Genomic DNA, 25415 nt, shown 5'->3' with positions numbered 1-25415 from the left:
GGCTCGTTCTATTCATGTTTGTATCCTAGACGTCTGGGGAAGAGGATTAACAAATGAAGTACCTCATCTCAACTTAAATGTTTCATATTTGTCTAAGTGGTTTAATTTTTTTGTATTAGGCATTCAGGTTACAAGAACTAGTGAACATAGGAATTGTATTAGGATCAGAATTCAGATGACACACCTTCAAGGTCACTGAAACTGATGCAAATGGTCTGACACTGCAGCACTTACAGTAGCTAGGATAGCTAGAGTATGGAATCAACCTGGGTGTCCAACAACAGAAGAGCAGATAATGAAGGTGTCGTATATACACAAAATGGAATACTATGCAGCTGCAAGGAATGATGAAATCATGTAATCTGCAGCAACTAGAAAGTCAAATACCAAATGATCTCATTTATCTGTGGTATAAAGAATAACGTGGCAAGGGAATGCAAGGTAGCAAAGTGCGGCAAACCCTTGGTGCAGATTACAGTAATGAAAAGGCCAGGAACGAGAAAAATGAAGGCAGAAGAGGCAGAAGAGGCAGGCATTGGGTACGCCGGTGGTGGTGGATGTATAGAGCTAAACCACAGAGCCATCAATACTGAGGCCTGGGTCCTAAACAACAATGATGAATCTTTAAAACGAGCCTGCTGATGCCAAAGAGAAGTACGGAGGGTAGGGCACTGCACACTGCTGACCCAGGATCCATCCCAGAGCCCCTTTTGGTCCCCCCAAGTCCTGTCAGGATTGATCCCTGAATATTTCATTTTGGAGTGTGGCCAAAAAAAAAAAAATTTTAAGTACCTCTTAAGAAGGCAGGCTGCAGGGGGAGGGGGACAAAGGGGAGGGAACATGGGGGTATTGTGGAGAGAAATATTGATGACACTGGTGTTGGAGCACTGTATGCCTAAAAATCTAGTACAGACTATTATAAATCACAGTGTTAAGTAAAAAAAAATTTTTAAATAAAAATAAAATGAGGGGCTGGAGTGATAGCACAGCGGGTAGGATGTTTGCCCTGCACGCGGCCAACCCAGGTTCGAATCCCAGCATTCCAAATGGTTCCCTGAGCACCGCCAAGGGTAATTCCTGAGTGCATGAGCCAGGAATGACCCCTGTGCATTGCCAGGTGTGACCCAAAAAGCCAAATATATATATTTGAAAGAGCTGTCAAATCATTTTAGGCAAAAAGAGGCATTGACATGGGCCCAGACAGATAGTACAGAGAACAAGGCGCTTGCCTGGCACACTACTGACTCCTCCCAGCATCATATACAGTCCCCTGAGCAATGACAAACGATCCCTCAGAACACGGCCAGAAATAAGGCCTGGGCACAGTGTCTGCCCCGCCAAACCCCCAAAAAAGAAGAGGCCCTGATAAATTTATCAGAAGCTGCCAGCATTTCTTGTCTGTTTACACAAATTTTTTCAAGAAAATATACTCAGAGCTATAGAAGATGGAGGATTAGTTTCCAGTCCTCTTATCTCTTTTACTCAGAGAATGACCAGCTAGAGCTGCAGCTAGAGCTGGAGTGATAGCACAACGGTAGGAGTTCACCTTACACATGGCCGACCCAGGATCAATTTCTCTGCCCCTCTCGGAGATCCCAGCAAGCTCTTCTGAGAGTATCTCGCCCACACAGCAGAGCCTGGCAAGCTAACCATGGTATACTTGATATGCCAAAAACAGTAACAAGTCTCACAATGGAGACGTTACTGGTACCCGCTTGAGCAAATCAATGAGTAACGGGATGACAGTGACAGTGATGACCACCTGATGATGTTAGTCAAGGCTATGGAAGATGAAGAAGCTTTTTTTTCCCTCTTACTCAGTATGTATACCTAATTCCCCCCCCTTTTTTGGGTAAAAGCATTTTTTAAAATATTAGTTTGGGCCAGAGAGAAAGAACAGTGGGCTGGAGGCCACATCTCGTATGAGCCAGGAAACCCAAGTTCGAGGCTCAGCACGACAGTCTCCCACAAGCACTACCCGTGACAGCCCCTAAGCACAGCAGGAGCCCAAACAAAACAAAAAACTAAAACTAAGTTTATGCTGTATAAAGACTTCAATTTGATTTTTTTTTTTTTTTTAGGTTTTTGGGTCACACCTGGCGATACACAGGGGTTATTCCTGGCTCTGCACTCAGGAATTACTCCTGGCAGTGCTCAGGGGACCATATGGGATGCTGGGATTTGAACTCGGGTTGGCCGCGTGCAAGGCAAACGCCCTACCCGCTGTGCTATCACTCCAGCCCCTCAATTTGATTTAGTGTTTATGCTGCAACCACTATATTGACAGTCTACCACTATATTTTTATTGTCTATCAGACAACTGAAAATCTACGAGGAAAATGGACCACTTAAGGTAGAACTGAAGCAAAATGGACTATTCTCCTAGGGAGAGCAACAGGTGACCCACAAGATGCAACCAGAATGGGATTCCTTGTCTCAATCATGGCAAAGCAAAGATGCAAGGAATGTCTATGGGGTGGTTTGCCACACGTAAAATCAATTTAAGCTATTTCTCTTTTAAATTTCAGTCATACAAATTACTTATTCTGACAAAATATAGGAAAAGCGCTCAACAAAGTAAGCTTCCAAGAAAAATAACCAAAAGACAATCAGGGGGCTGGAACGATAGCACAGCGGGTAGGGCATTTGCCTTGCACGCGGCCGATCTGGGTTCGATCCCCAGCATCCCATATGGTCCCCTGAGCACCGGCAGGAGTAATTCCTGAATGCAGAGCCAGGAGTAATCCCTGTGCATCACCAGGTGTGACCCAAAAAGAAAAAAAAAAAGACAATCAGAATTAGCTTGCATCCACTGTTAAATGAAAATGAAAACGTGTAGAGGCCAGAACAATAGTACAGCAGATAGAGTGTTTACCTTGTATGGGGACAACCCAGGTTTGATCTCCAACATCCATATGGCCCCACCAGGAGTAATTCCTGAGTGCAGAGCCAGGAATAACCCCTGAGCATCACCAGGTGTAACCCAAAAACCAAATAAAATTAAGCGAAGGTGTGTAGAAGCCTCTACCTTAATTTCTTATTAATAATCTGTCTGTACAAATACTTAGATTCTACCCTATCTACTATTTCCAATTCCTTTAACAGATTACCATCAATTCTCTCACTAAAAATTCACCTCACCAAGAACTCAAAATACTAAGGAACAGCACTTCACTTTACAGTATCAGCTAGGAAAAAGGATTACGTCAGTGGCATCAAAGAATGTTTAAATTTCTTGAGTAGCACACACAAAAATGGCTTTACTATACAGTGAGTATAGTAAAATTATCTGTGAAATTACATAATTATCCTATTTCATTTAAAAATTCACTTCGTCTACTAAGAGGGGAAAAAAAAACATTAACTGCTGCAATTATTTCTATTTTTATTTTCTTTGCTTCTTTTTCCCCTATTACTCTTCCATTGGATTTTTTGAGTTTTTTTCTTAATTATAACACTGTGGTTCAAATTAAGTGAAAGAATAATAATCAGCTGTTACGGGCATTCAATGTTCCAACACCAATCCCACACCAGAGTGGCCTGCCCTCTACCATGTCCCCATTTTCCCAATTACCCCAAAGCCTGTCCCTGAGCAGGCACAAAATATATATATTTATATATATATATATATATATATATATATATATATATATATTTTAAATGGCTTGTTACAACAAAATGCCTAATGAAATTACAAAAAAATGAGAAGAGCATTTTATAAAATAAAAGAAAATGTCCAAATTGTTTTATCTCACCATGGGGTCATTAAGTCCTGTCTGAGGACTTACCATGCCATTTGTTGTTAGGTTGACCCTTCTGCATCATTGTTTTTGTTTACTGAGCTTAGTTGGCTTCTGGGCTACTTCCCCATTGAATCTCCTGTGCTCTTACAGGGATGTCGGTATTGTGGAATTTGGAAATGTCATAAGGCCACACTGCAGCCGTACATTTCAGAAACTCTAGGATCTGTAGAACTGAGCCAGTGAGTATACAAGACAGCAGCTGGGTGGGCGGGGTGCGGGGAGGCCGCAGGGCTTCTGAAAGTACAGGTGGGTGTGGGGAGAGGTTGCTCACACTCACTCTGAGAAGACCCCAGAGTTCTCAGCCTGAAAACTCGTGACCCTGGAATGCCATTGGTTTGCTAACTGCAGAGATCAGTCAAGAAGCAGTGGAGTTGGGCAGCTGGCAAGGCAGCAGCTGTGGGATGTGGGTGCAGCTGCTGGGGCTTTGGAGGGGCACAGACTCAGCCCGCCACCTCCCACGAGCGCCCCACAGCAGTAGTGACAACAGGAGCACTGTAGCACTGTCGTCCTGTTGTTCATCGATTTGCTCAAGGGGGCACCAGTAACGTCTCCATTGTGAGACTTGTTACTGTTTTTGGCATATCGAATACACCACGGGTAGCTTGCCAGGCTCTGCCGCGCAGGCAGGACACTCGGTAGCTTGCCGGGCTGAGAGGACCTGTTAATGATAGGTGACAATAATGGGCTAATGGATGAACTGGCAAGAAACTGGACATGAGTGTGGCTGCTGGGACTTCCAGAAGTACCGGGCTGGGGGGCGAGGGGTCCTTTACTTTTTTTAAGGTGTGGTTTCACCCAGGGGAAGCAAGGATGTAATACAACTTCCAAACAGTAGAATCTCTGTTGCATTCCATTAAGTGGCACACTTAAAGAAGCCATTTATGAATACAATGACAACAATGAAGCAATGCAAATTCTTAAAGTACTTTCTGATCTTCAAAAGAGATCGGATTCTGCCAGTAAATCTGTAAATAGATAGTACTGGACTATTATAGCAATATTATACTAGGATTATTATACTAGCAGTATTATACTAGACAGTATTAAGAAAAGATGTAATAAGTAACTGAAATTGCTGGGATTTTCTATACAAAATCCACCACCATGTGTTCTGCACCCAATGCCTGGGATTCAGTGCCGGCCTGCCATGTACAAAGCACGCACTCCAGGCCTTCCAACCTTCCATCTCTACAATAAAGCTAATAAAGCCCAATCTATCCTGACCCCTTTATTTGTACCTGTGCTGCAATTTCAGACAACCAGTGCACGGACTGCCTTACATCAGCAAGTCAACCCCCTGCAGGGCAGACAGAGGCTGCCTTCTCCTTTTGCTATGCTATCCTTACAACAGAAGCAAAGGAGTAATACTGATTGTCACCGATAATTTATTTAAAGCACTGAGTTAAAGACTGTACATAATTTATAATGGAAAGTTATAAAATACTTGATAAATACTAATTATAAGACATTTAATTTTATGAAGCATGTTAATAAAACAAATTATCTGCAAATCAGCCTTCCTTCCAACTTAAGAGCTAATGCACTGCGGTTACACTTAAACATATTCTTCATCTTCACAGCAGTCCCACAAGACATGCAGGTATGCCAGCAGATGACAGAAGCACATAAAGGTATTAGACAAAGGCAACACACCATCAAGTGACAAAGCCTACACAGAAACCAGGTCATCCAACTAAAACTGATTCATGAATCTGCTCTCCTACTGAAATCTTACTGTCCAAGGCCCAAATCCTCCAAAAAATCCTCTACAGGCCAGGGACAAAGTATAGTGCAAGAGCACATACTTCGAATGGACACGGCCCTGTGGTTCAATCTTGGCACACACACCAAAAAAATAAATAAAAATCTTGATCTCTTTTTTGATGAAAGCAAAATCAGGGAGAGGGCGGTTGGTTCATAGCCAGTGGTACAGGGATCACTCCTGGAGGTGCTCAGGAGATCATGTGTGGTGCCAGCGATAGAATCAAAAGTGCCACAGATGGCACTTGTACCTTTACCCCTGTATTCTCATTCTTTTTCTCCCTCTACCCCCCTTCTCTTATTTCTCTCCCCACATCCACACCCCAGGCCCCCTAATCTATACTTTAAATATGTTTTGGGGTTTTGTTTTGGGTCCACACCTGTGTTCAGGGCTTACTCCTGGGTCTGGGTTGTGTTGAGGGTAGAGGTGTCAGGAGGCCAACCCAGTCAGGCTGACTGCATGCAAGGGAAGCGCCCTAACTACTGTACTGTATCTCTGGGCCCTCAAAATCTATACTTTGACTTTTTCTGCCTCCCCCAATTTTACATGTACACTAGACTATCACTGTATCACTGTCATCCCATTGCTCATCGATTTGCTCGAGCGGGCACCAATAATGTCTCCATTGTGAGACTTGTTACTGTTTTTGGCATATCGAATATGCCATGGGTAGCTTGCCATGCTCTGCCGTGCGGGTGGCGTACTCTCAGTAACTTGCTGGGCTCTCCGAGAGGGACGGAGGAATTGAACCCGGGTCAGCCACATGCAAGGCAAACGCCCTACCCGCTGTGTTATCGTTGTGATAATCTTGACAGACACTACCAAGGTTATCACAGGACCAGGCTCTGAGGGCAAAACCCTGAGCAGACTTTATCCACCACTCAGCAAGGAGCTGAGCTAGTTGTGAAATCAATATAAAGATTGCTGGTTACTAGCGACAAACAGATCAGGCGCTACCAGCCTAATTCTGACTGCTGGCAAGTTGCAAGCAGTTCTACAAATACTCCCCACAGAGCTCTCCAAGCAGAGAGCAGTGTTTTCCAGAATGGGAGATAGCACCCCCAGGGAGCACTGAAATAATACTGCAGGGTGGGAGCAGCCTGGGATGCAACTGGGGAGCTGTTCTGTTACCTTTACAAAAGTTACCTTCTAGGGAGTGCTGAACAGGTTTTTCCTGAAAAGGGAGTAGTAAGCTAAATAAGTTTGGGGAACTCTGGCATGGAGAGTAAGAGGACCCTATTTTCTGGTTGCCCCTTCCCCCAGTCTCACCTACTACCCACAAAGGTAACTCATACCCACCCCAACACGAAACTTCTAGATGCTGGCCTGCTCTGTGAAATGGGTGGTCTAAAGCCTGTTGAATAACCACAGGCTATCAGATATATGTTTTATATATAGCATATTTAATATCTATGATATATATAAACAGATGATAGGGGGGAAAGATAACGCACTTTGCAAGCAGCCAACCCCATTCAAATTCCCAGCACTACATATGGTACCCCCGGAACTGACAGGGGTCACTTCTGAATACAAAGCAAGGAATAGACCCTGAGTAATAGAGCAATACTCTCTATCCCATATCCCTTACATACATATCACTGTATCACTGTCATCCCGTTGTTCATCGATTTGCTTGAGCAGGCACCAGTAATGTCTCCATTGTGAGACTTGTTACTGTTTTTGGCATATCAAATACGCCATGGGGAGCTTGCCAGGCTCTGCTGGGCGGGCAAGATACTCTCAGTAGCTTGCCAGGCTCTCCGAGAAGGGTGAAGGAATCGAACCCAGAACGGCTGCGTGTAAGGCAAACACCCTACCCGCTGTGCTATCACTCCAGCTCCTTGAGAAATCACTGTCTATATATGGATGTGTATATATACATATATACACACACATATATACATATATATATACATTTCTTTTTTGCTTTTTGGGTCACACCCAGCAATGCTCAGGGGTTACTCCTGGCTCTGTACTTAGGAATCACTCCTGGCGCTACTTGGGGGCCCATATGGGATGCCGTGGATCGAACCCGGGCCAGCTGCGTGCAAGGCCAATGCCCTACCTGCTGTACTACTGCTCCAGCCCACACTGTCAATATTTCTGTGTGATAATTGGGGACAGAAGCATCACTTGGATTTTATTTGCTAATAAAATGATAGGATTTCTAGAATGTTTTTTTATGAAAAACAGTTAAGAGAGCAGAAAGGAAACAAATATGGAGGGATGATGGTCAGGAAATCTGGGTGAAGGGGACTTGAGACATTTTCTGTACCTCTTCATGTCTCCTAATTTTTTTTTTTCTTTTTAAGTCACACCTGGTGATGCTCAGGGGTTACTCCTGGCTCTGCACTCAGGAATTACTCCTGGCGGTGCTTTATATTTATATTTTATAATGCTTGGTTTCTTGATGAAACCATCAATGTTACAATAAAAACCTTAAGTAGCTGAGCTGGAGTGATAACACAGTGGGTAGGGCATTTGCCTTGCTTGCAGCCAACCCAGGTTCTAATCCCAACATCCCATATGGTCCCCTGAGCACCTCCAGGAGTGATTCCTGAGTGCAGAGCCAGGAATCTTTTCGGGTGTGACCCAAAAAGAAAAAAAAAACCTCTAAAGTAGCATTTGCCCACCACACTGAAATGAGGAATTTTTTGAAAAGAGCAACGTTACCAATTCTATGAATTCAGGAAGGCAAACTAAGAACCACAGAAATGATTTTATAGCATTTTACTAAAACAGACACAAAAAAAAAAATCACTGTTTTCTAACAGCTAAAATAGCTCCTACAATTTATTCCCTCTTATTTCCCCCCACCTTGTCACAACTGGTAGAATCAACAAATCACAAAACTCTCCTCAGTTTCAATCACAGTACCTTAAGCCTTCATTTTCCTGCACAGAATACAGAGACGAGGCGGAGAAGCCTCACGCCCCGAGCGTCCAAGGCTCCAGTCCTCCGTTCCCACACTACCTTCTGAGTAGCCTCGCATTCATTTCCAGAACTCTGAAAGGTCAAGGACACTCCATGAACTGTGATCTGTTCACTCGGTTCCTCCGACATACTGTGTCCCTGCAAGGCACGATCTGTTCCCTCTGATCAAACAGTCTTCTCCCTTTGCTTCCGAGGCCAAACTTTCCCATTCAGCTCTAACCACAAGGGAGATCTCTTTAGAGGCCTCCTGGATCACCCAAGGAAGTAACTGCCCTCTCACTCTCCTATTTTAATATCAATCTATTTTGAGAGGGACGGAGGAATCGAACCCGGGTCAGCCTCATGCAAGGCAAACACCCTACCCGCTCCAGTCCTGATAAACTGTACCTCATCAAAATTAAAAACCTTTGTTCTAAGAACAAGCCAGGTACATTAAAAAGATAAGTAAAAATCTGAGAGCCTCACACATATCATGAGGGCTGCAAACTTAGAATATATAAAGAACTCTCAAAACGCAAAAGCAAAAAACAAATACTTCAGTTAGAAAATGGACAAGACCCAGACAAACATTTTCCTGAAAATGACATTTAGATTCAAATAAATAAGCAACTGAAAGGACATTCAAAAGCATGAGCCAGAGAGAAGCACAAATAAAATCAGAAAGAAATGTAACTACACATCAATCTCAATGACTTTTTTCATCGCTGGTGGAAATGCAAAATGAGTCTTCTTAATATGTCTGAGAGCTGACATGCAGAATTGATCTTATGGAGAGTGGGGGGGAACGGGGAAAGGGTTTTGGAACACTGCAGTGGTGGGAGCGGTACTGGAACATTGTCTGAAACTATCATTAGCAGAACTGCAAACCAAACAATATTGTAAATAAACAAACACATGCTTTAATAAAAAGAGAGAGAGAGAAAGAAAGCAGTGTTACAGTTTCTCACAAATCTAAAGTGCAGTCTTAGCCAAACAATTCAGGAAATGAATGAACTTATGGGTATTTAGCCAAATGAGCAAACCACGTCCACACTAAATGTAGGGAGCCATTTTACCTTACTGATCTTATCCTGTCACTATTTGTTTAATCACTAGCTAACCCCATGCCACACCTAGCAAAGGTTGCCACTCCTAATCTTACTGATCTTATCCTATCAGCATTTGTTTATTACTAGCTAAATCCCGTGCCACACCCTGCATTTCTGTTGGGGGTCCTGGCACCACCTCCTCCCAACAGGGAGGTATAAATACTGTAACTGCCATAGAATAAATGCCTTTTCTCCCTCATCCGGGCTCTGCGTCTGTTCTTTCGGCTTCACCCTACAAAGGGTTCTCCCTGCTGAACAGAACGAGACCTCCATATCGACTTCCACAACTAAAACCTATACACAAATGTTTATAGCAGCTTGATTCATAATTTTCCAAAACTGGAAGCAATCAAGAAATCCTTTAAAAAGTAAAAAAGTGGGGGCCGGAGTGATAGCACAGCGGGTAGGGCGTTTGCCTTGCACGCGGCCGACCCGGGTTCGATCCCCGGCATCCCATATGGTCCCCCAAGCACTGCCAGGAGTAATTCCTGAGTGCAAAGCCAGGAGTAACCCCTGAGCATCGCTGGGTGTGACCCAAAAAAAAAAAAAAAGCAAAAAAAAAAAAAAAAGTAAAAAAGTGGGGCTGGACCAATAGCACAGCGGGTAGGGCGTTTGCCTTGCACGCAGCCGACCTGGGTTCGATTCCCAGCATCCCATATGGTCCCCTGAGCACTGCCAGGAGTAACTCCTGAGTGCAGAGCCAGGAGGTAACCGCTGTGCATTGACGGGTGTGACCCAAAAAAGAAGAAAAAAAAAAAGTATAAAAGTAAACAAACCGCAGTATATCCATACATAGTGGAATATTACTCAGGAAAAAAAATGTGCTATTCAACCACTGTTGGAGAGGATGTGGGGAGAAAGGGACCCTTCTACACTGCTGGTGGGAATGCCGGCTAGTTCAGCCCTTTTGGAAAACAGTATGGACGATTCTCAAAAAGCTAGACGTTGAGCTCCCATTTGACCCAGCAATACCACTGCTGGGAATATATCCCAGAAAAGCCAAAAAGTATAGTCGAAGTGACATATGCACTTATATGTTCACCGCAGCACTGTTTACAATAGCCAGAATCTGGAAAAAACCCGAGTGCCCTAGAACAGATGACTGGTTGAAGAAACTCTGGTACATCTATACAATGGAATACTATGCAGCTGTTAGAAAAAATGAGGTCATGACATTTGCATATAAGTGGATCAACATGGAAAGTATCATGCTAAGTGAAATGAGTCAGAAAGAGAGAGACAGACATAGAAAGATTGCACTCATCTGTGGAATATAGAATAATAGACTATAAGACTAACGCCCAAGAATAGTAGAAATAAGTACCAGGAGATTGTTTCCATGGCTTGGAGGCTGGTCTCTCATTCTGGGTAACTCAGGGAAGGGACCACCAAGTAAAATGTGGTTGGAGGTCATGTGGGGGAAGGGTGAGGCGGGCGGAATACAGACTAGAGACTGAACACAATGGCCACTCAACACCTCTATTGCAAACCACAACACCTAATCAGAGAGAGAGAACAGAAGGGAATTCCCTGCCATAGTGGCAGGGTGGGGTGGGGGGAGACGGGACTGGGGAGGGGGGGAGGGATGTTGGGTTTACGGGTGGTGGAGAATGGGCACTGGTGAAGGGATGGGTTATTGAACTTTGTATGGGGGAAGCATGAACACAAAGATGTATGGATCTGTAACTGTACCCTCACGATGACTCTCTAATTAAAAATAAACTAATAAAAATTTTTTTTAAAAATGTGCTATTAAAGTACCAAAGGTCATGTAGGAACCTAAATTGCATATTGCTAAATGAAAGCAGCAGTCTGAAATGACATAATACGTATGATTTTTACATACATAACTCTGGAAAAACATATGAAGAAAGTAAAAAATCAGTGACTGCCAGAGGATGGGCAGAGGAAGAATGAAGAGCACAGGGGATTTTTAGGGCAATTAAACTATTCTCCATGATACTGTAATGGTGAATACATATATATTTATCAAAACCCATAGAATGTACAGTACAAAAAAAAACAATAAGAACCATGAATTTAAGATATTAATAATATATTTTTATTTGTCCACTCGTCACAACTTTATCTAATACAAGATGTTAATAAAAGGAGAGACCAATGAAGACGTAAGTTCCATATGAGAATTCTTTATTATCTGCTCAACTTTCTGTGAACCTAAAACTGCTTTATAGATTACACAGTCTTCAGAAGACAGCAGATAGCTCAGGGGTCGAGCACATAAAGGCCATGAGTTTAATTCCCAGCACCCCATGTGGCAAGTACAAAGTGCCTTTGGAGGCACTCTCTGTCATTTGGGACCACCTAGAGCCCAGCAGAATCTGAGGTCTCTGGCATACCACAACTTGGCGTGTACAAGCACTGCAACTAAGCATGCATGGCCCAGGAGATAACTCAGCAAACTGATTACACACAAGAAGGTCAGGTTTGATCCCCAGTACCACCGGGCACCCTCTGTAGCACCAGGAGCATCCCCTGAGCAAAAAGAGGCAGGAGTTGGTCCAGAGCACCACCAGATGGAAGCAGAAAGTAAAAGAATAAAAAGTGTGTAACCTCTGGTGAGTACTACAACTAAGTGTGTATATACTATAACCAAATGTGTGAGACTTCCAGTCATCACAAAAGACATCTTCGAAAAAGAAAAAAACAAAATTAAATATAATTGAGACTTTCTCCTTTTTTAGGGGGTGGGGTGCTGGGCCACACCTGGTGGTGCTCAGAGCGCACTACTGGCTCTACACACAGGAATCGCTCCTGGCAGACTCTGTATACAAATGTTCGTATCTGCTTTACTGATAAGAGCCAAAAATAGAAACATTAAAATCCCTCCGGGGCTGAAGCAATAGTACAGTGGGTAGGGCACTTACCTGTACATGGCAGGCTCAGGTTCCATCCCTAGCATCCCATATGGTCCCCAGAGCCCACCAGGAGTAATCACCGCCTGAGTACCACCAGGTGGGGCCCAAAACCAAAAAATAAACGATAAAATTAATAAAACATCTTTCAGAATTAAACTGAATTAAACCTACCAATCACAGAACACAGCTTCTTTTCCTTACCAAATCCTCTGAGATTTAGCTTTTAAAAAAGGAATAAAATACTGATGATACTCAACAAGTTGGACGATACTCAATGAGAATTATAGTAAATGGGAAAAAATAAAACAGAAAAGGTTTACCTATCACATAATTCTATTTCTAGAACAATCCTAAAGTGACTTATGTACCTGGCTTACGGGTGAATATATTATTTCTTACAAGAGAGTCAATAAGCTGAATATATTATTTCTTACAAGAGAGTCAATCTCAAAAAAATCAAAGGTAAGGATGTTTCTAAAATGAAATGCTTGCCTGTGAAGGAGCTGAACTCTCAGTCTCAGAATGCACATGAAAATCACTTGTAAAAATCTATAGGGCCACAGAGAAGTACAGGTGTGAAGGTACTCACATTGCACACAGACAACCCCAGTTCAAATGCCACATATGGTCCCCGTGCCCAGTCAAGAGTGATCTCTAAGGGCTGGAGTGATAGCATAGCGGGTAGGGCGCACCCTGCCGACCCGGGTTCAAATCCCAGCATCCCATATGGTCCCCTGAGCACCGCCAGGAATAATTCCTGAGTGCAGAGCCAGGAATAACCCCTGTGCGTCGCCAGGTGTGACCCAAAAACCAAAAAAAAAAAAAAAGTGATTTCTAAGCAAAGAGCCAGGAATAGCCCCTGAGCACTACAGGATGTGGCCTAAAAACAAGTCTTGGTGCTGGGGTGTGGCCCACTGGTCTAGTATACATGCCTCACATGTTTGTGTGCAAATTCTGGCACTGCCCTCCACTAAAAGAAAATTCTGATGCATAGGCCACATCCTAAACAACCCAGTGAGGGGTCTCTCAGTGTGACATTAGGCATTTTTAAACCAGGTGTTTTTTGGTTTTTGTTTTTTTAAGTACGAGATAATGTGCAATCAAGAATAAAAATACTCTGAGACTCATTTCAAAAACCATATTAACATACCACATTAAGAAATAGAAAGTTCTGGTCATTAATTTGCCAAAATCTTTTCCACTGATAAATGAAATAATTTCAATAAATGTAATCATTAACCCAGAATTCACTCATCTTCCAGAAACAAAAGACACAAAGAATTAGCTCAAGAAAAACAAAACTTCACTGCACTATAAATTTAAATATCTTCATTTGGCAGTGAAGTCTAAGTCCGAAGTTAATGGTAAGTTGTTGTTTTTTGGGGGGGAGGGGAGAGTTGTTTATTGGTTTTGGGGCCACACCCAGCCGTGCTCTGGGGTTACTCCTGGTTCTGTACTCAGGGACCACTCCTGGCAGGCCTCGGGGGATTACAATGTGGTGCCGGGGACTAAACCCTAGTCAGCCTAACTCCCCCCTGTACTATCGCTTTGGCCCAGCTAAGTTCATTTTTATCTGTAAAACTTCTATAAATATGTGTGTGTTAAAAAAAAAATAACTATTATCTGCCTTTACAAATTCTTTCAAGCAGAAAAGTTACCATATTCCATTTAGGATTTAACTTAAAATCAATAGGAAGGAAGGATTTAGAATCCCATGTCTTTAACAAATCTTATTCACAAATCATGAGAACAAGTACAGGACAGTGAGCTTTTTCTCAAGTGCATGTGAACTGCCAATAGTGGTAACATAAAAAAAAAAAAAAACTGACTGAAAACCAAATGACATACAGGAACACTAAACACACCCAAACAAACCACATACCACATAATTCAACACATCCAGGCAACACAGAATGAGGGAAGAAGTAGCAGAGCTACAGCCAAGACTGGGCAGACTTCTAGAGACTCATACTATCTTTGCCTCCAACTGTGCTTGTTATATTACCAAAGCAGTTTTGGTTTTAGGCTGCTGGAACTCTTATTTGGAGGGAAGGAGGGAAATTATGCTGTATAAATTACTAATTCAAAGAAGTCTTAGTCTAAGAAAATAACAAGTAAAACAATAAGAGCAATATAACAACGAAACCTGACAGTTCTATGTTGCTTAAAACATGAAGGTGATAAGGTCATTTTTAAATATGTAATCTTTCTACAAATTCAGAAGAACCTCAAATTACAGAGATGAAACCACCAGTAGTCAAAAGAAAATTATAGCTTATAAAATATTGGCTGAGAGCCAATAAGAATGATTTTTTTTCCTCAAAAAAATGTTGTAAGCAGTAATAGTTTCAAAAGTGACTATAACCATAATCTTCAAAAAGTAATGCATTAAACAGTAAATAAAAGTCTTCCCTGACCCAAAACAAAGTACAAAAAGTCCACAAACTATTCCCAAACACTGTAGTAAAATACCACTCTGGAGGAAAAAGTGGAAGATTTTACAGCTATCTGACCACATCATTACTACATACGTATTGGCTATTTTATCATTATTTCAAATGATTCAGTACCTCAGTAATAATAAAAATAGTGAAATTTGGAATCCAAATAATAACAAAAAGAGTAATTAAATACCTCCCCAAAAAGCTACCTTTTGAAAGCAGCATAATCTAACGTCAACCTTAAAGTATTCCTTAGACTCGCTGCCCAAATGCACAAGGAGAAGCTGACATTTTGGAGGCAGACTGACCAAAGAATTCAAATTCCAGTTATATAACATCTGAGCCAGAAAACACCTCAAGTCAATCCTGACCTTTTTCCTGGGGGCGGGGGCAGAGGGGGGAAACTCCTGGCTCTGTGCTCAGGGGTAACTCTTAAGTGGCACTGGGGGACCATATGCAGTGCAGGGGATCAAACAGGGTTGGCTACTAGCAAGCCAAATACATTAACTCCTGTGACACCTACCCCTCCCCCCCCCCTCACTCTTACTTATGAAACGGAAACACTGTATCAAAGAGGCAGGACTCAGCATCTGGTTAAAAAGAGAGAAGTAAAAAGTAAAGTGAAATAAAGATAAGAGAGCCAGGATGGAGCTCAATGGTAAAGCACAGGCCTTGCATGCATGCATGGGACCTGGTTTCAACCCCTGCCACAGCCCAAGGGGAGGGTAAAAAAGAACCCAAATTAAAGACTAAATACCAAATGATCCGATTTACATTTGATATTGAATCTAAAAAAATAAAATAAAATAAAAATCTTCATTGATACAAGAAAGACTAGTACTGGCAGGCAAAGTGAGAGTAGTGATGGGTGGGATGGAAAATGAAGAAAGATGGTCAAAAGGTACAAACAGGGCCGGGTATGTGGCTCAGCAGCAGGTCACGCAGCTTACATGGGGGGACCCAGGTGCCCTCTCCAGCTCCATTCCAAAACACTGCAAGTAGTGCCCATTTATAGAACAAGTCATTGGAAAAAGAATTACTTAGGTACTACTATGAACATACCACCTCAAATTTCAAAAACAATAGTAGAACAATAAATCACAGAAATGTACAGTATGGTAATCATAGTTAATACTGCATTATTTATATATTTGAAACTTACTGAGAGCAATCTATATAATATTGGTAATCTAAGTCTTGTGTTTTCATCTATCAAATAATGATGATATTTTTATAGATGTGTAATGACTAAGCCTACCCATATTACAGTGAACACTTTTTTTATGGGGGGTCTGGGGGGGGACACGCCCCAGTGCTCAGGGATTAGTCTTGGCTCTGCACTCAGGAATCACTCCAAGTGGACTCAAGAGACCACATATGAGGTAATGGGGATCGAAATAAAGTCAGCTGCATGCAGGCAAGCACCCTACCCGCTGCACTCTCTGCCCACTCGCATTTAGTTTACAGAGCCAGGACAATAAACCTGTACTATGGAACGTATGCAGTGAACTGTGCAATCTCAGGTTACAATGTGAGAATTAAAATTAAAACAACTTATTTTGCAAGTTAGAGCCGAATTATTCTATGTGGATTTTCCAGTCTAACATAACAACATAACCATCTAAGCACTGTTCTCTTTCCTTGTAAAGACAATGGCCTCCTCTGTCCTTCACCTAGATCAAGTTCATTCTACCCAGCACTGTATCTCACTCACACTGGTTTCAAAGAACAATGTACTATCTCCTCACAAAGTCCTATATGTCCTGCATCTCTAGTGGAACTATAAATTACTAAAGAAGAGAATTCTTATTTCATAATACTATCTTCAGAAGTATCTTAAAATAACTTGCCAATAAAATGCACGCATGCTCAATGACCAATTCACTGCAATTCAAAATTACGCCACTTGAGGGCAAAGAGATAGTTCAGTGGCGAAAGCCCCTTGCCCAGCAATCAGAAAGGCACAAAGGTGATTCCTGGAGCTGTCACATGTGCTTCGGACAATCCTGGCAGCCTTGCTGTCTGTGGCTGACCACCCATGTACTGGAAACAATTTTCAACATACTAAAGAACACTAATCTCTGTCCTTCAGACAGAGATGTCCTTCAGATGTCCTTCAGACAGAGACTTACAAACTTTCATGATTGTGTTTCAGTCATACATGCTGCCTCCACCCGTGCCCATTCTCCACCACCAAAGTTCCCAGTATCCCTCCCACCACCCGCCCCCCGCCCCCCATGCCCCCCCCCCCCCCGCCTCTGTGGCAGGGCATTCCCTCTTTCTCTCTCCCTTTGGATGTTATGGTTTGCAATACAGGTACTAAGCAGCCATCATGTTTGAACAGTTTTAAAACCTTGAGTGGTGTTTGGAGGGAGAAAGGGTAATCCCAGAAACTGCCCCAGACGCCATGTAATCCCACCAACCGCCAAGATCCAGAGACTATATAAAACAAAACTCCCGGAAGCGCGCGGCCTCAAGACCTCTTATAGTCTAGCCCACTGATATACCTAAAGCAGCACACATGTGTTTGGTTTTAACATACTTGCTTGCATTTGTATTCTCTTATGTACATTCTCTGTCCCTCTCTGAGAGTCCAGCAAGATACCAAGAGTATCGTATCCCGCCCACTCAGCAGAGCCTGGCAAGCTCCCCATGGCATAACTGATATGCCAAATACAGTAACAATAATGGATCTCATTCCCATTTGGAAGGACGAGTAAGGAGAGGTTGCTAAAATCTCAGGGCTGGGAAGAATGGAGACATTACTGGTGCCGGCTTGAGCAAATCGATAAACAATGGGATGACAGTGTTACTAAAGAAAACTGCAGAGAGTCCAAGCCCTCGTGAGAACATACTGGAATACTACAGCGACCCCCAGTGAGCACCACAACCAGAGCGTGTGTGAACACAGCCCCAGCAAGCAGTGAAACTTATCAAGCAAGTTCCCGCAAGCACTACAACCAAACTTGTGTTCATCCCATCATCACAGCATCCCCCGCAGAAGGGAAGGGGGCCGACACTGACCGTCTTGTCTTTCAAGAAAGAAGATGGATTCTTTTTTTTTTTTTAAGAAGATGGATTCTTAAGACAAAACCCTGCATACTAATTCTATGACAGTTTCCTGAATTCATTATTAAAGCACAGAATGGAACCTGCTCACACTTTGCTTACCAATTTGAAGTGCAGGTCGGCTGGAAGTCTTCAAGACCCTTTCTGGATGAGGGAAGTAGCTCAGTGGCCCTGGGTTCAACTCCTGGAATCATAAAAAAAAAAAAAAAGAAAAATTCTTAAATTTTCATAGGTCCTTTTAGGAACTTACAAGGCCAAAAGTATTTTCTTAACAGTACACAAGTATCGTGTGTGCCTTTTTCATTCTTACTCTCTCACCAGTGCTGAATTTTCCAGAAGCTGTATATAATATGTGGAGGTATTATATAATGAAAAGTGTTAAATTTAGAAGTCAAGCACATTTCAGTGACCTGGGCCCAAGGAACATTTCAACAGCTGACAGTGACTGCCATAGGATTCAGTGAAAACAGAACAAACACTTTGCCTGGTTCAGCCTCAAGGAAAAGAGGATGAAGACTTCTGAAAGTGACGATGGGGGCACCGCAGTTAAGAATGTAGGCCTGGTATGTGTCTGGCCCCCGCTGGATCCCCATCACCACATGGCCCGAACAAAGCCGGGAACAATGCTCAGGAGGCCCCCCAAGCACCACCAGGGCAGTTCTAGTGGTCTCTGGCACCAGGGGGCCCGAGAAGCATCTGCACTGGGCCTCCAGCTAGGCTGGTTGTTAGCACCAGCAGCTCTTTCTGCACTTCCTGAGTACCACGTGAGAGGTTCCACTCCAAAAAAAGAAAATGAAAAAAAAAAAAGAGTAAAAAGAGAACTTCCGTAAGACCAGTAATTCTATTCCTACATCGATTCCAAAAACACAAATACAAAAAGATACTGCACATGTATGTTCACTGCAGCACTATTTACAATAGCCAAGATCTGAAAGCAATCCAAGTATCTGACAAGAGATGATGGATAAATTAACTGTGATATATATACTCAATGGAACACTACTACTCAGTTATAAGATGAAATCTTGCATTGCACTACAACTTCAGTGGAACTGGAAGATGCCATGCTAAGTGCAATAAATTAGAAAGAGAAAGACAAATACCAGATGATCTCACTGATGCAGAATATAAAAAACAAAGCAAGGAAATAGACAATGATGAATGAAAACAAGCCCTAAGGCAACACCAGCAGAACTGAGGCACCCAACCAAGGGGAGGGCAGGAGACAAGAGCAGGGGACGTGGATGAGAAGGGTCCTAAGGACAGCAGGAGAGGGGTCTGGGCACACTGGTGGTGGCTGTGTACAGTAATACCAGGTGCCTAAAGGACCAAGATTAATACTATTGCAAATAAGAATACCTCAGTGAATTAAATTTTTAATTAAAAAAATATTTTAATGAAAGCGCCTGTCTTGCAAGTATGAGGTCATGTGTTCTTCCCTGGTGCCATGACATGCGCCAAAAAACGGTGCTGGGGGGCTGCTGTCGAGGACTCTCAGCAAAGCAGAGTGTGTGAGCTCCGGGGCACGGCCAGATGTTCCAGGCACTGCAACTACAGGGTGCAGCCCAGGGAGCTCGGCGACAAGCAATATACAGGCCGCGCAGCAGGCATGCGCCGCCCAACAGCCTCAACTTGCACTACACACCAGAACACACCACATATATCTGAGCGGAACCCCTGGAAGGTCAGGTGTAAGGACCAAATTAAAGTGTGCCACACCAGTGACGTCACAACTAAAGTATCTGAGTACTGCAACCAAGCAAGCAGCACCCAGGGAGCAACACAACCAATTATGCAAGCACGTGCGGCCGGTCTCAGCCACAACAGAGGGAAAGGAAGGGGGAATGCCAGGGCCCGAGAGATAGTCCGGAGTTGTGGGCATCTGTCTGGTAGGAGATTCAATCCCCCGCATGGCACAGTCAGCCAAGCACCACCAGAGCACAGAGCAGGAAGCAGTCCTGGAGTACCACCCAGTCAGACACAACCCCACACCCATAGTAATAATATTCTAACAAATAACAATAAAATAACAAAACTGAATAATTTAGTGAGTACTTTCCCAACAAACAATGCACAATGTATAACATCAGGATCAATAATGGATCCATTCAAAATAATACAGACCAGCGGGTACTTTATTGTAATAGGTGTTATGTTTATCTAGGGCCGGAGAGAGTCCAGTGAGCAGAGTGGCTGACCCAGGTTCAATACCAGGTACCCCATAAGGTCTTCCAAGCCCAGTAGCAGTGATTCCTGAGTGCAGGGCCAAAGGTAAGTCCCGAGCATTGGTGGTCATGCCCCCACCCCCCACACAAAAAATAATACATAAAGATCAGGGCCAGGGAGCCAGATAGTGTAAGCACTTGGCTGCACAAAACTAAAAAGAAAATAAGTCTGTCAAGTTTAGGTATCTTACCAAAGAAAAACACACAATTAAGTGAAAACACTCTTAAAACACTTCTTCCTTTCCCAACTTCAAATCTACAGAGTCAAATTTTCGTCTCTTAGAACACATCACGGGGCTGGAGCAATAGCACAGCGGGTAGGACATTTGCCTTGCATGCAGCTGACCCGGGTTCAATTCCCAGCATCCCATAGGGACCCCTGAGCACCGCCAGGAGCGATTCCTGAGTGCAGAGCCAGGAGTAACCCCTGTGCAGGAGTAACCCAGTGTGACCCAAAAGAAAAAAAAAAAAAAACAAAAACCACAACACAACAGACTAAATACATAAATAGGCATCACTAAATTATTTTTAGAACTTAGTTTTTACTTTTCTAAAAAAATGAGTTGTGGAAAGTAGGAGAAACAGATGTCAATCAAAGGGTAAAAAGTTGAAGTAACAGAAACCTGGAAAATGGTTTAATCGATTTAAGTGCTGCCTGGCCTGCATGAGACTGAGTCCAGACCCAGGTGCCCTTCACAAACACTGAGGCGCTCCTAACACTGCAAAGAGTGGTGCTGGCAGAGAAACAAAGGCCCGGAAGAAAGCTCTGTGGCTGAGAATACGCCCAGGGCAAGCAGGAACTCTCTGGGAGAGCACAGAGGCAATCTGATTACCCCATGATCTGGGGTCCCCCAGACGGAAAAATTTTTTAAGAAACTGCAATCATGTGGGCGGGAAAAACAGTACAGTGGGTAGGGCACATACCTTGCACATGGCAAACCCAGATTCAATTTCCAGCATCCCACATGGTCCTCTGTGCCCCTCCTGAACTAATTCCTAAGTCTGTAGAGCCTGGAGCTACCCGAGCTCTACCAGGTGTGACCCAAAAACAAAAACACACAAAAAGTCGCAATCATACAAGATAAGTCTAGATATCTACTGCACAGCATAATAATAGTTTAAATGAACAAATACTACATTGAACACTTCAACTTACTAAGAGTATATTTCAAATACTCTCACCCCAGGGGGAGGGGAGGAGTAACTATGCATAGACATGTTCATTATAATTCAACTGTACTAACCGTTACTAAATATATATCAAAATATCATGTTGTATACTTAAAATACATACAATTCTTTTGGTTTTGGTTTTGGTTTGGGGGCTACACCAGGTGATACTCAGGGCTTACTCCTGGCTCTCGGCTCAGGTATCACTCCTGCTCGGGGATCATTCGTGGAACAATATGGGGTGACAGGAAATTAAATCTGGGTGGGCTGTGTGCAAGACAAGCACCCCGCCTGCTGTACTATAACTCCCACCCCTACAACTCATTTTTTTTTAAATAGTCATCCAACATTTATAATATATGAGAGAATTTACAATTACATAAAAATTAAGTTCTGGAAGAATCTGGAACAACTCAAGGCTTAGCCACGGGAAAAAAGGAATCCTAGACAAATGAAGTAATTCCATTTTTTTTTTTTGATTCAGTGTTATTTTTAATAGGGAGATAGTGTGAAGTTAACACCTTGCAGCTTAAGACCCCAAGTTCATTCCATGGCACCACCTGATACAGCCCCAGCAGCCCTGAGCCCTGCCAGGGGGCCAATGTGGCCCCCAACAGCAACTCACCACAGGCCCCCACATCAAAGCCCCAGGCCCACAGCGCCAGACTAAGAATCTGCCGGAGTGACTCAGGGTTCCCAAGCACTGCTGAGAGACTATCTCTAAAAGCAAGGAGAACACCTAAAATCTTCCAATACATATTTATAGGGGCCACAGAGAGCTGAGTGGGCAGAAATGCAACGTATGCAAGCAGGAGGTCAGGGTGCCATCTCCAATACCATATGTCCCCTCAGGACCTCAAGGAGACCTCCCCAAGCACAGAGCCAGGAGGAGCCCCAGAGTATAGCTGTGCCTGGCCTGATTTTAGTATTCCTAAAGTTCTCTATCCAGTCTCCCTGGGAAATGCCAACACGGTATTCAACAGCAGCTTAGATTTTCAGTTAAAGGATGTGACACCTTCCCCCCCCCAAAAAAAAAATAATAATAAATCAACCATTCTCCTTAATTCCAATTTCATAAAGAATAGTCACTTAGGGGGGCTGGAGTGTACAGCAGGTAGGATGCCTGCCTTATACACACCAACCGGGTTTGATCCTCCAAAACCCATATGGTCCCCCAAGCCCCACCAGAAATGTAACTGAAGGCAGAGCCAGGAGTAAGCCCTGAGAACAACCAAGTGTGGCAAAAGTCACTTTGCCTTATGACCTGTCTTAAGTAACCAAGAAGTACAGTATGAGACAGCACTTATTACACCCGTACCATAAGCTGGGCATTGTGCATTACTGACATTACATCATAGTACAAGCCAGCAAAGCAAATCTTACAGAGCAAGAAAGAGAATCAGGTGTACCTGCCAAAGGTCACAGTTAATAACATGAAATCAGGGCTCACAATCAGACCTATGCTGGCTCCAAAGTCCAGGCCTTTCTCCACTCTACCAGACTACTTCATAATCTGACCTGTGACTTATTCTCCCTGGCCTTGACCAAGTTACAGCTTCTCTCAGCCAAATTTTCTCACACAAGAACACTGGCATAGCTGAGCTCCAAATTGTTCCAAAGTACACTTCTTGAGTTGAGACTCAGCACACCACTTTTAGAGTAAATAACCTTTCATGTGCTTTTCTGAAGAGAAAGAATATAAGTAATGGAAAAACTAATGTAGCCTTGTAGCACTGTTGTCCTGTTGTTCATCGATTTGCTCGAGCGGGCACCAGTAACGTCTCCATTGTGAGACTTCTTGTTACTATTTTTGGCATATAAAATACGCCATAGGTAGCTTGCCAGGCTCTGCCTTATGGGCGGGATACTCTCGGTAGCTTGCCGGGTTCTCCGAGAGGGACAGAGGAATTGAACCCAGGTAGCCACGTGCAAGGCAAACACCCTACCCGCTGTGCTATCGCTCCAGTACTGAAAAATAATGAGTAAAATTAATAGACTAGGATATCGCTTTTCAGGCTTTAACAATCATAATAAACCCTAAGCACCAAGCAGACATTGTGTATTTCTTTCACTCCATGCAGCCAAAGCTTCCTCCTTTGACATATGTTTGGGCATCAGGCCAAAGACTCTGAAGATGGCAAGAACCTGGGCGCATGCAACACAGAAACATCTAAGTGAAGGAACACTGGCGGGAACTTATATAAGAAGCATATCTGCACCATCTATTCTTTGAGTAAGTTATACAATAATCAATGGAAATATTTGCCAAGCATTTCTGAGAAGAGGGCAGGCTACAGGAAAATAGTGGAAAATGACACATGCACTTACACACACACACACACACACACACACACACACTCTCTCTCTCTCTCTCTCTCTCTCTCCATTAAAAAATATTACTGATTCCAGGATAAATCTACAGGACCAGATGAAGCATGAAATTTTCATCTTCTTCCTCTAATACTTGTAATTTGAGCACGATGTACTAGTCAGACGTGTGCTAAAACTTCGGAAGCATCTAACCTACCATGAAGCTATGTTAAGCCCCCATTTAGTGGGGGCTGCCAGACCCATCAGTGCTCAGAGGTTATTCCTGGCTCTGTGCTCAGGAATGAGCCCTAACAGTGGTCAGAGGACTATACGTGGTGCCAAGATTTGAACCCGGTTTGCCAGAATGCAAGGCAAGTGCTCTAAACCACTACACTTCTCTGCCCCTAATTCTATAGCATTTTTTAATAAGTATCTTTACACCATTATTGCTGCGGTAATCAGGGGGGCACACCTGCCGAGCTTGCTGGGGGCTGCCCATTGGGGGGCAGTGCTCGCACACTTAGTCACAGTGCTCAGTTCAGGCCCAGAAGTCAGGCATGTGCCTACTGCCAGGGGTCACTTCAGTGCTCACACACTTGCTGTTCTGAGGTCAGACTGACCCAGCACTACCCAGGAGTCTTTATTGGGATATGCAGTGACGAGGCCAAAAATCACTCTACAGCACCAGAGAGCAGAAGACAGCAAAGCCATCGGCTCCAACAGCAGTGCCCGGATCACACTCAGCACGCACAGGACACTAACACCGTGGACACTGAACCCACACTGCAAGGGAGACCAAGTCCCTGACCAAAATATTTGTCTTAAAAGGTGAAAAGGTTTACAGCTAGCAAGTGACAGAGAAAGACTATGAAAACAATGCTAACTCCAAAACCTGTATGTTCTCTGCTAGTTCTTAGACTTAAGTCAAGCGACAAAGACACTTTTTTCTCCATGGCTGTGGGGGCCACGCCCAGCAGGACCCAGGGAATCATGAGTACTGGGGATCAAAGCATGGCTCACACACGTGAGGAACGTGCTAAACTACTTAAGCACGTGCCTGGGCCCTCTACAAGGGGATTTTTAAAAGTATGTTTTTATGGTTCTTGGGTTTTGGGCCACACCCAACAGCACTTAGGGGTCATCCCTGGCAGGACTCAGGGGACTGTCCTTGGTGCCAAGGATCGAACCAGGGCTGGCCACACACAAGAGAGCACCTGAGCCTCTGTACTAGCTCCCCAGCCCCCATTTTTAAGTTTTTAAATAAAAGTTTTTAAAAGCCTGAAAGCCACTTACAGAAGCACCTGTTTAGATATTGACAAAAGTCACAAGAGGTCATGTTAAAAATCTATATTTCTTTGGACAATTATCAATACACTTAAACTTAGGACATTTAAAATGACTGAATATAACAAGAACCTTACATTCTTCTCATGCTCACATAATCTTAAAATCTGTCCAAGGGAGTGAGGAAGCTATCTTTTACATAATAACATACTTTTCAACCAAAACCCAGCACAACAAAGCATATGACCCCATTGCCTATAAACAAGTCATGTTCACTCAAAACACAGTAGAAAAATGATAATGCTTCCACAGCATTCTTTCAGAAGAATGGCTGAAAATCAACCTACCAAAAATTCCTCCACTTTAAATTCTTTCATTTTGAAAAAATCTAAAATGAGTAGATGGGCAAGGCAGCTCAGTAGCAGCTTGGGCCTCGAGTCTACAAAG

The 25415-nt window shown here is 43.3% G+C and overlaps 1 protein-coding gene across 8 annotated transcripts in view; it reads right to left on the bottom strand.

Moving 5' to 3' along the window:
• The window catches only part of STRBP (spermatid perinuclear RNA binding protein), a 147738-nt gene that overhangs the window by 102690 nt on the left and 19633 nt on the right, over positions 1-25415 (bottom strand). For 7 of the 8 annotated variants that reach the window (XM_055123733.1, XM_055123740.1, XM_055123735.1 and 4 more), the window contains one exon: positions 18082-18163. The exons of the other annotated variant lie outside the window; for it this stretch is intronic. The gene's annotated coding sequence lies outside the window, so the exon portion shown is untranslated. The remainder of the gene's footprint in view (positions 1-18081; positions 18164-25415) is intronic. 8 annotated transcript variants of the gene reach the window in all.

Source organism: Sorex araneus, chromosome 1 (assembly GCF_027595985.1).
Source record: "Sorex araneus isolate mSorAra2 chromosome 1, mSorAra2.pri, whole genome shotgun sequence".
In the NCBI taxonomy this organism is placed as follows: Eukaryota; Metazoa; Chordata; class Mammalia; order Eulipotyphla; family Soricidae; genus Sorex; species Sorex araneus.
This window is presented reverse-complemented; position numbering and strand designations above follow the sequence as displayed.